At 41.5% G+C, this 11,450-nt stretch overlaps 2 pseudogenes; one reads left to right on the top strand and one right to left on the bottom strand.

Annotated features, from left to right (window-relative positions):
- Positions 1 to 301: 301 nt before the first annotated feature.
- Positions 302 to 4,793, top strand: LOC121551001 (annotated as a pseudogene).
- A 1,272-nt stretch (positions 4,794 to 6,065) lies between these two features.
- Positions 6,066 to 11,450, bottom strand: part of LOC123485574 — a 28,355-nt pseudogene continuing 22,970 nt past the window's right edge.

The raw sequence follows: 11,450 nt of genomic DNA, 5'->3' as shown, positions 1-11,450 counted from the left end.
ACCTGTGCCGAACTTTAACTACAATAAGCCCATTCTATTGCTCTTTACTGCCAGTCATGTCATGTGCTTGTTTTCACTTCAGTATAACAATCAGGAATGTACCAGTATCAGGGATGGGAGGACATATTTATATATTTTCACATCAGTAGAAGCCTATTTATACACTTAACCATTTTTATGTGTAATAAGCGACATAAACAAAACAAATAATGTATCTGAATCAGAGAAAAATTAATGTATAAAATCTGTTGAAGCCGCCTGCCCATAGTGTAATGGTACGCTCCTCTCAAATCACGAGGAAAGCATGCACTTCCGTATTTTGAAGCGGACCAAAAGTTAGAAGAAGCTTCACACACAAACAACGGGGCACAAGATGAATTGGTTGTGTTCTCTTCTCTTGGTGTCCTTATCTGCAGTATCGGCACAGTTTGTGCCACCGGTAAGTGCATCCAAATACTGACTATTCTGTCATCAAAATATTAGTTAGCCTGAGTGCTAGCTAGAAAGTGTGTCTTCACCTGAACAAAGCTTTGCTTTCTTTCGCCCTCTAACAGTATACCGAAGAATGTCAGACGGGCATGTACCCTCCCAAAGGTCCAACGTAAGTATTGCCATTAGTTAGTCACAGTGTGCTTGCTAGTTGTCCAAGGTGCTGTCAAATGTCCAACTAAACAACTTGCATAAGTTTTGTAACACCTGGCACAAGCTCCTAGCTCATGCATGAGGCGGCACACCTTATGCAAGGTAAACAGGAAGTGTTTGTATTGTGTATAACCAGGTGCATAATGTCATTAGCTACCTGCCTCTGTCCATTGTAATTGCACTGGGGCAACTATGACTACTTTAGTGACTAATGTGAATGAGTCTCACATGACAATATTATGCAATACCACTTTCAGGGGATAGTAAAGTGACCTCAATGTCATTATGCATCAATCTAAAATGTCTCATGTCACGGTTTTGATCAGATTCAAAGGGTCCGTCACCTGGTACACAATAGACCTGGATTTGCCCCCCAGCGAAAGATGGAAGCTAATCATCACTGACAAAAAAGCTGAGGTGAGAGTATTACATGTCTTGTTCATATCAATTTCAATTACGTAAATGTATTTACTATAGGATCAATACTTGTACTGTTTTCTTATTCACTATTTGTCTGGTTTTCTTCAGTTGGTCAGCATGATCCAGGCTATCAGGGATTTGGCCAACGCTTTCGTTCCTAGTGGGAAACTAATAGATTTGGTCGACAAGGACTTGGTGAGAGCGTTTGATCATTTCACTGGAAAACTCTATTACACCTCGTCTCATAAAATCATTTCAATTATTGTTTAATTTGATCATGTAACTGTTTCTCCATGACTAATGGTTTTGTGTGTTCTGCAGCCTTTGATAGTGAGTACCCCTTCCCTACCCATTCAACGAGGAAATAAAAGGAATTGCGACTGCCTCGGTGTTCCCCTTGGTAATATACAGTAACCCACAATTGCCTAATTTCAACCCATGACCGTAACTTCACTATCATTCGGTCTCTAGTTTCTGTCTCACCTCCCTCCTATTCTGATTGTATTATACATGTTTCATTCCAGGCGAGGTTGTCCTCTTCAACATCTTCTATGAGGTCTTCACGGTGTGCACTTCTCTAGTGGCAGAGGACTCAAATGGTAAGTAACTCATGTTATGTTATGACACATTTGAATCAATACTTTAGTTATGCAGCAAGTACATGTCATCATAGTAGGACGTGATGCTTGAAATTCTCATGTACACACAGCATTTTGGTTTCTCCTTGCATTGTCATAGGTAACCTTATCCATGGGCGGAATATGGACTTTGGACTATTCATGGGGTAAGAATGTCACTGCTACGGTTTAGTGACAAAAGAAGGCATATCAAGGGTCCTACCACACATTGTTTTGTGCTCCATTGTGTTAATAGGACACTGTAGCTATTACAAACCCAAATCACTAGTCAGTCACTGATTTATATAATGTGGTTATATAATGTGGTTTGCATTTGTTATTTGGATGAACAATACCTTCTAACCAATGTGATTTGTTTTTCACTGGTTTTCTGTCAACTTTTTTTTCCCAGTTGCTACACCGTTTTATTCTTTACTGAAAAGAATCCCCTTATATTGTTTCTTTCTCTACCAGGTGGGACATGAAGAACAGGTCCTGGCTGATAACAGAGAAACTCAAGCCTCTGGTGGTCAACATCGACTTCCAGAGAGGCAACAAGACGGTCTTCAAGTCCACTAACTTCGCCGGCTATGTGGGCATGCTGACTGGCATCAAGCCGGTGAGTTCCAGTCTGCTCCGGGCTGCATTCAGCAGGCACAAATGGAAGAAAGCAACATTTTCAAATGGGAACATTGTCAGAAATCCCTTTTCATGCCTTTAGAACGTGACCCTGAAGTGGTGTCTTTTTAGCCAATGATGACAGAAAAATAAATGGCTTTCTTACATCTGTTTTAATATCATGGTAGTTGTGAAACAGTGTAATGTTTGACACTTTTTTTTACATTTCTCATTTTCTTTGAAGCATGTTTTCACTCTGACCATGAATGAGCGCTTCAGCCTTGATGGAGGATACATCGGTGAGCTATAAAACTCTCCCGGTCTCTCAATCAGTACATTATAGACCTGTGATGAATGCGGAGCGGGGAATGTTAAGTGTGTCTGTCCTTTCTCAGGGATCGTGGAGTGGATCCTGGGGAATAGAGATGGGATGTGGATGAGTTTCCTCACTCGCTCAGTCTTAGAGAATGCTACCAGGTATCTTTCCACTTTCATGGAAGTATCAAATTACAATATCATGTCAACCGTATTTATATGTATATGTTTTGTTATTGAAGGTAATAATACCCATTCTTATTCTTGCTTTAATATGATGGCAATACTTAGTGGAATCAGAGATAAGGGCTGTATTATGGAGGAAAACCTGAGTACATTCAAGACCAGCATTTTGAAATGGACATTTCTTTGGTCTCACAAACACACCCTCTCTTTAACCCTGTGTGTATGCAGCTACGAGGAGGCTAAGCACCTTCTGGCCCAGACCAAGCTGCTGGCCCCGGCCTACTTCATCCTGGGAGGGAACCAGACGGGCCAGGGCTGTGTCATCACCCGCTCCAGAGTCCTCAGCATCGACATCTGGGAGTGAGTGGCTAAAAACACTATATTACTATCCAATTTCAACTACTGAAATTGTCTATAAACACACTACTAGTGAAGCAGGGGTCTCTAACTTGTCATGGAGAAACACTGGATGCAGGCTTTGTTCCAGCCCAGCACTAGCATGTTTGATTTGAAAAGGTCTTGGGGGTGGGAACAAAAGACGGCACACCATTCTATTCCAAAATACCACATTTATGCTGTTGGAAATCCTTGAGTCCAAATTTCAACTAATGAAAGTAGATAATGATGCCCAAGATCACCTTGCATCACAATAGTCATACAAATCATATTGTTAAACACTGGGTTTGTAAAACATTCAGGGATGTGATCAAGACTACAAAAGCAGGGAAATCTGTCTAGCCGATAGGTTCGTTTCTATTACATAAGGATACATGTAGATATTCCTGATTTAAACAGGAAGCATCAAATTCCTAAACATTGTACTCCTGTGTTTGTTGTGAAGGATTGATCTGAAGCTGGGCCGCTGGTACGTTCTGGAGACCAACTACGATCACTGGAATGAGCCTCTGTTCTTGGACAACCGCAGGACTCCAGCCATGAAGTGTATGAACCAGACCATGCAGGCAGTGAGTACTGAGTACTACAACCATAGATAAGCCATAGATGCATAGGTGGGCAGACTACCAACCATTCCATGGCTGAACAAAAAGTCAACTCTATAATTTGGCTCTGCTCCTTACATTATATTTCTGGATGTTTGTTTTAATTTCCTGTACAAGAGGAAATCGGACTCAGTCAAGAAAGTATCTTTGTGCTAAACAAAGTGCTAAGATTCTTTTCCCCTTTCCTTTCTCCTCAGAACATCTCACTGAAGACCGTGTACGACGTGCTGTCGACAAAACCAGTCTTGAACAAGGTGAGCCCTTATTTACTGTTTTATCATTAATCAACCATATCGCAATGAACCATTCAAAGTATTTCTATCGATTCAATAAAAAGTGTAATGCATAAGTCCGGAGTGACATTGACTTCTTCTCGTCATTGCAGTTGACCACATACACCACGTTGATGGACGTGAACAAGGGAAAACTGGAATCCTACATCCGTGACTGCCCCAACCCCTGTATGCCCTGGTGAAGCCTCCAACACAGACCTCAGATCAGTTTCTAAATGATCTATTGCACAGAACGGTGGTGGCTTCAACTGATTCAGAAACACAACTGGAGAATCATGTTGTACATATTTCAAGTCTTTGCACTGTAACTAACTGCTCTGATCCAAATATTGCCTCAACCTCAATTGCTTAACCTGTAACACTCGTATCCGTATACAGGGTAAAAATGGCAGATTTGGGCACTAATAAGCCCCTAAATTGGAACATAGTGGCTGTACAGTAACATGCTATACATGACGTCAGAGCTCTGGTTCTCCGCTTCACAGCTCTGTATGAGTTTTGACTGACAGCCATTCTGAACTTGAGCACCACACTAAAAGAAGTTGCCTAATTACCGGAAGGGCTGGGGGCAACCTTTGTAAAAAAATTAAAGAAGAAAAAAAGGGAAATGTTGGAAATTTAAAATGACTATGCATTTTGAAAGATGAGACGTTGAGGATTATAATAAATACCGCTTTGATGTCATATAAGCAAGCCAAACACCTGAGAGTCCAAATGTGCACTTCACATTTCCAAATCATAAATCTCATGTCTATACAGTGTCAACGTTTATGATCACTATGCTTGATGTAGTTACAAGATGACATATCATACCCTTGGTTGGTCTGAACAGAATGAGCCCATTTGTTTATTGAAGAAAATTCACTGCACCTGAATGCACTCAAGACTCCTTTCTATGCGCACCAAAATTACGATCTGTTTCTCTGAATTGCCTTGAAAGCCTAACTAAGATCGTATTAACTTAGCTAGTCATGTGGGCAATAGAACAAGCATTAAAATCATGCCCACCTGACCCAGATTGCAATTTATAATGGACAGTTTTTGGATTGCATAAACAGTAATTGTGTGATGGCGGGGATACAGGGTTGCGTTCCAAACGAAACAAGTGTGCTCTAGTTCCTCAACGGCACAGCTAGGAGAGCTAAAAAAGTGTCTTATAGTTGCAGACAGTCATAAGTGCATTGACATTTCTTAGGAACTGTCCATGCTTTGGAGGTGGGTGGACCGAGACACCAGGTAGTCCTCACTCAAACCCTTGTAAAAATGGTCTTATGTTGCACATACCCCACATTTTCCAGGAATATCCGGATTTTTATTTATTTTTAGATTTCATTATCAAATGTACTCAAAGTACACTAAATGGCTAAAATGCAAATAAAAATGTGTAAAGTTTGGATTCAGTTGTCAGGTGAACGGTTGTGTACTCCTTGGTCTAATAATTTCCCCATTATATCCATACTGTTCCCTTTCAATTGCTTCCATGGTCATGCATATGCTATCCATATAGGCTAATTCCCACAAGTGTAAAGGGTTAACAAATGGCACCTCAATTTTTGTATGCTGTTCACTGCTTTGTTACAAATTAACAAAACACAATTATATTAGCCCATCATTATTTCTATCGTCGATAAGAGCCTACACGTTCTACCGCGGTAGGGATGATAAGGGAGCGTAAATGTAATGAGTGCTTGGTGAGGAAACGCCTCCGTTCACCTATTCTATATGGCGACCGCTTTTCGATTTACGGGTCACAGAGAAGAGGACATAAGGAGTTAAGAAGAGGACAGATTTTTACCCAATTGAGAAAGTGCCCAGGACACGTGTTAGCGCCAGGTATAAACTGGGCACATGAAAACATTGATCAATCAGTTCATAGTTCCAATTTTTTTTGCATTCAAGTAATCTGATTATGGGTCTTTTATGTCTACAGACTTCCAGTAAACTACACTAGTTAAAGACAAGCCACCGCTTTGAAAAGTTCCATCATTTTATTCTTTAAAACTACATAGTGGTTAACATCTTTAATTACATGGAAATCATGGGAAACTGCCCCGAGAAACAAAAGCAAAACAAAAAGAGATATCAACATGCCTACAAAAGGTAAAACTAAGATTTGGAAGGGAAAAGGTAACATTAAAATAGTGCAGTAAAGATGACCAACAGCCCCATGACATGAGAAGGAAAAGATGTTAGGTGCCAATGTAGTCTTTACAGCCAAAGGTGATGCAACGCCTCACCAGCAGCCTGAATCTAGTTTGAAGTCGTACTTGTAGTTCTTTAGCGTTGTAGTTCTTAAGAGTTCAAAGGGTCAATTGCTTGAAAAGCATGGGCGCTAGCGAGAGAATAAGGCAAGGCCAAGAACACAAACAAATAAAACAATTCAACATGACAAAACCGATTTCAAACTGATCCCATATCTGGAAAAAACAGAACTAAGGCGATTTTCAACAAGTTTGCTAGACTAGAGGATTCAAACGAGGCTTGTTAAACTTTATACGTAACACAGCAGCATAGAGCGAGAGAGAGACCCCACCCTAAAACCCCAAATCAGCAACAAATCATAGAACACATTCAGGAATCAGGGGCCATATGTATCAAGCGTCTCAGAGCAGGAGTGCTGATCCAGGATCAGGTCCAGCTTGTCCATACAATCAATATGTATTATGATCTAAAAGCCCAAACTGACCTTAGATCTTCAGCACTCCTACTCTGATGAGCTTAATAGATACAGCCTCAGGAGTTAAAATAAACAAAACCGTATTGGTTACATTACAGTTATAGTTGTTTTAACCATTGTAGTTGTTTTGAACTGTTTCGAGCGCAGCTTAGTCACTGGCACGTCCTGACATTTCTCGCCAACCCTTGCTACCGTCCAATAATCAAATCATTAAGTACCAATAGGAGTCTGAACATCTTTAGGGTTATTCTGTAGTGGTCAATGAGACGGTGGTCATTCGACAACGTTTGTACAAGACAGTCTCTTCATGCACTTTGTGCACCTATCGTTTCTGTAAGAAAGATGGAGAAAAAAGTAGTAGAAGGATTCTATCTTTCTAGAGATATCGCAAACACAGCAGATAGATACAATAGTATAAAGTATAAATAGTCATTCATAACATAGTATATAGGCAACATTTACTTGTCTACATGACAGAATAATATCAGTTCTGCAACATACATTTATTTACCTGGACATTCTGTGAAGAAGTTGCGCTCTACCGGTTTCATGAAACAATTTTGAATTGAAAACTGTGCCAGACAGTGCATCATTTCACTAGGTACTTGTCTGTACCTACCTGGTTCTTTGAGTGTGTGTCCATTTCCCACTAGTCCAGCCAGTGTGTCAGTGTTCCCACTGAGGATCTCAGCAGACAGATTATTATTCTGCTGTTCCTCGACTATCCTCTTCTGGAGCGCCTCCTGTTCATCACACAGAGAACATTATTAGATTTCATAAGACCAATGATCAGACAGTTTGTAAGAAGAGGAAAAGGGAAGTGGACGTATCGACAACAGGGGAAATGGAGTCATTCTGGCTAGTCCCACCTCACATATGACACTGAGCTGCATGGGTAAGTCCTCCACTTTGACAAAATCTTCCTCGTCTGACTTCTGGCTCGTGTTTCCTGATCCCACCTCCTGCATGAATTAAAATTAAAGCGTTAGAGTATATAAATCATAAAGAATTAAAAAGGTATAAATCATAAAGAATTAAAAGGGTATAAAGCATAAATAATTAAAAGGGTATAAATCATAAAGATTTAAAGGGTATAAATCATGAAGAGCATTTGGAGAAGTAATAAAGACATTGGAATACATAAAATAAAAAAAATCTGATTACAGACTTGAATCCAATACAATTTTTGTAGCAAAAAAAAAAAGAGGGAAAAAAAGGACCATAGGTCGGTGTAGTGGTCTTACGTCTATGTTGATCATGACGGGTGACTCTGTGTCGGGGCTGCTGCTGCTGCTGTTTGAGCCCTGGGAGTGGGAGCCCTCCTGGTTGTTGGTGGTTGCTGAGGCCGTACCTCCCTGGCTCTCCCCCTCTGGCCTCCCGCGCTCCACACCCTCCGCCTCACGCTCTTCCTCTGGGGAGTCCACCACCTCGATGGACTCGGACTTACTGCTCTTGACTGGGGGGGATAATCAAGCAGGAAAGTTTAGGACAGACAGGCGAAGGTGAGGAAAAAAGGAGGGTGGGAGAGACATACAGTGGGGGAAAAAAGTATTTAGTCAGCCACCAATTGTGCAAGTTCTCCCACTTAAAAATATGAGAGAGGCCTGTAATTTTCATCATAGGTACACGTCAACTATGACAGACAAATTGAGAAGAAAAAAATCCAGAAAATCACATTGTAGGATTTTTTAATGAATTTATTTGCAAATTATGGTGGAAAATAAGTATTTGGTCACCTACAAACAAGCAAGATTTCTGGCTCTCACAGACCTGTAACTTCTTCTTTAAGAGGCTCCTCTGTCCTCCACTCGTTACCTGTATTAATGGCACCTGTTTGAACTTGTTATCAGTATAAAAGACACCTGTCCACAAACTCAAACAGTCACACTCCATACTCCACTATGGCCAAGACCAAAGAGCTGTCAAAGGACACCAGAAACAAAATTGTAGACCTGCACCAGGCTGGGAAGACTGAATCTGCAATAGGTAAGCAGCTTGGTTTGAAGAAATCAACTGTGGGAGCAATTATTAGGAAATGGAAGACATACAAGACCACTAATAATCTCCCTCGATCTGGGGCTCCACGCAAGATCTCACCCCGTGGGGTCAAAATGATCACAAGAACGGTGAGCAAAAATCCCAGAACCACACGGGGGGACCTAGTTAATGACCTGCAGAGAGCTGGGACCAAAGTAAAAAAGCCTACCATCAGTAACACACTACGCCGCCAGGGACTCAAATCCTGCAGTGCAAGACGTGTCCCCCTGCTTAAGCCAGTACATGTCCAGGCCCGTCTGAAGTTTGCTAGAGTTCATTTGGATGATCCAGAAGAGGATTGGGAGAATGTCATATGGTCAGATGAAACCAAAAATAGAACCTTTTGGTAAAAACTCAACTCGTCATGTTTGGAGGACAAAGAACGCTGAGTTGCATCCAAAGAACACCATACCTACTGTGAAGCATGGGGGTGGAAACATCATGCTAGGGACCAGGACGACTGATCCGTGTAAAGGAAAGAATGAATGGGGCCATGTATCGTGAGATTTTGAGTGAAAACCTCCTTCCATCAGCAAGGGCATTGAAGATGAAACGTGGCTGGGTCTTTCAGCATGACAATGATCCCAAACACACTGCCCGGGCAACGAAGGAGTGCCTTCGTAAGAAGCATTTCAAGGGCCTGGAGTGGCCTAGCCAGTCTCCAGATCTCAACCCCATAGAAAATCTTTGGAGGGAGTTGAAAGTCTGTGTTGCCCAGCGACAGCCCCAAAACATCACTGCTCTAGAGGAGATCTGCATGGAGGAATGGGCCAAAATACCAGCAACAGTGTGAAAACCTTGTGAAGACTTACAGAAAACGTTTGACCTGTGTCATTGCCAACAAAGGGTATATAACAAAGTATTGAGAAACTTTTGTTATTGACCAAATACTTATTTTCCACCATAATTTGCAAATACATTCATTAAAAATCCTACAATGTGATTTTCAGGATTTTTTTCCCTCATTTTGTCTGTCATAGTTGACGTGTACCTATGATGAAAATTACAGGCCTCTCATCTTTTGTGGGAGAACTTGCACAATTGGTGGCTGACTAAATACTTTTTTTCCCCACTGTAAAGGATAGGAAAGCGGGGGGAAATGGGGTTAATTGAGAATCAGAGGGGCTGAAAACACAAAGACATCCATCAGACCAAACACTGCTATAATGAAAACACCCGACAGCCATTTATCAAAATGTGGACAATGTACACAGCAAAAAGGTAGACGTAAAGAAAAACGGGCACTATTTTGGCTGGCTAAAAGCTAAGAGACAGTGAACGTTCTTACCATCGTTACTCTCAGAGCTTTCTTGGTCCGACTTTGTCTCTCGGTTTCCATTTGACGGGGCTTCATTTGCTCCCTGAAATACAGGAGAAGATGGTAACTAGACAGTCTAATGGAAGTGTGTGTACTGAGTGTGTGTTTCCTAACCCGTTGCTCTCCGCCATCATTGCTAGCCTGCAGGGAGGTCTGGACGTCCGGGGGCTCAGCTTCAAACTCCTCCATCTCCTCCACCTCGTTCTCATCCTCCCGCTGCCGTAGTTAGTCAGGGCCTGGGTCTCCGCCTTGGACAGATCTGGCCAAGAACATAAACCATGAAGGGTTAGCACTGGGAGGTAACTAGTCTAGGGTGTGGCACTCTTCATAATCCTAGTAGTAGTAGGAGTTTACTTGGTTGGAAATAGGTAGGCGGCACTTGTAAAGCCACGACAATAAAAATTCACAACAAATCCTCCATTGTTAACCTGCAGAACACTCGTTCACAAGCTTCCTCTAGTAGCTACGGTCACTAGCAAGGTTCGCTGTGGTTGAACTCACTTTACAGAGTAGCTTTTATGCTAATTGAGGCTTCTCGCATTGTAGTATTCACTCACTAATAGAGAGTGGCAGTCCCTCTCCATCCTCCTCTTCCTCCTCCTCCTCCACCTCCACCTCGGAGGCCTCGCTGCTCCTGCTGTCCTTCCTCTCTCCTCCGTGCCGCTCCCTCTCGGTCTCTTTCTGCTCTGTCTCATCTTCATCCTGTCACACAGAGGGAGATGTAAACAGTTATTTAAGACATTTACACACAGAGGGAGATGTAAACAGTTATTTAAGACATTTACACACAGAGGGAGATGTAAACAGTTATTTAAGACATTTACACACAGAGGGAGATGTAAACAGTTAAAGACATTTACACTATCCTTCCAACCTTTAGACTACACCAGGGGTGTCAAATTAGAATTTTCTTTAGACAATTTCTTGGGGTAGAACATTTACTCAATATACTTTAAAATGACTAAACCAAATTGAAACTGTGTAGAAATTATACAAATGGACCTACATTCATACAGTGTCCAGCTTGCTAATAATCACTGAAATGAAAGCTAGACAGTCAGGAGCGTAAAAAAAAACAAAAACGCTGGAATATTTTTTGCTGATTTTGACGCTGAGGAAATAACACATTCTGAGTTTGACACCCCTGGACTACACAATGTGTAGTCTAAAAAGAGACAGATCTGGCTTGAAACCACACTAGAAAAATCAGATGTTGAATGTTGATTTCTCACTTTGTCTTCATCGAGATATGCTGGGGAAAAGGCCTTCTCGACCTCCGCGACTTGTTCTCCTGAAAGTAGACAAATGTTTACCAGTCTTGAAATG

Source organism: Coregonus clupeaformis, unplaced genomic scaffold (assembly GCF_020615455.1).
Source record: "Coregonus clupeaformis isolate EN_2021a unplaced genomic scaffold, ASM2061545v1 scaf0741, whole genome shotgun sequence".
Taxonomy (NCBI): Eukaryota; Metazoa; Chordata; class Actinopteri; order Salmoniformes; family Salmonidae; genus Coregonus; species Coregonus clupeaformis.
This window is presented reverse-complemented; position numbering and strand designations above follow the sequence as displayed.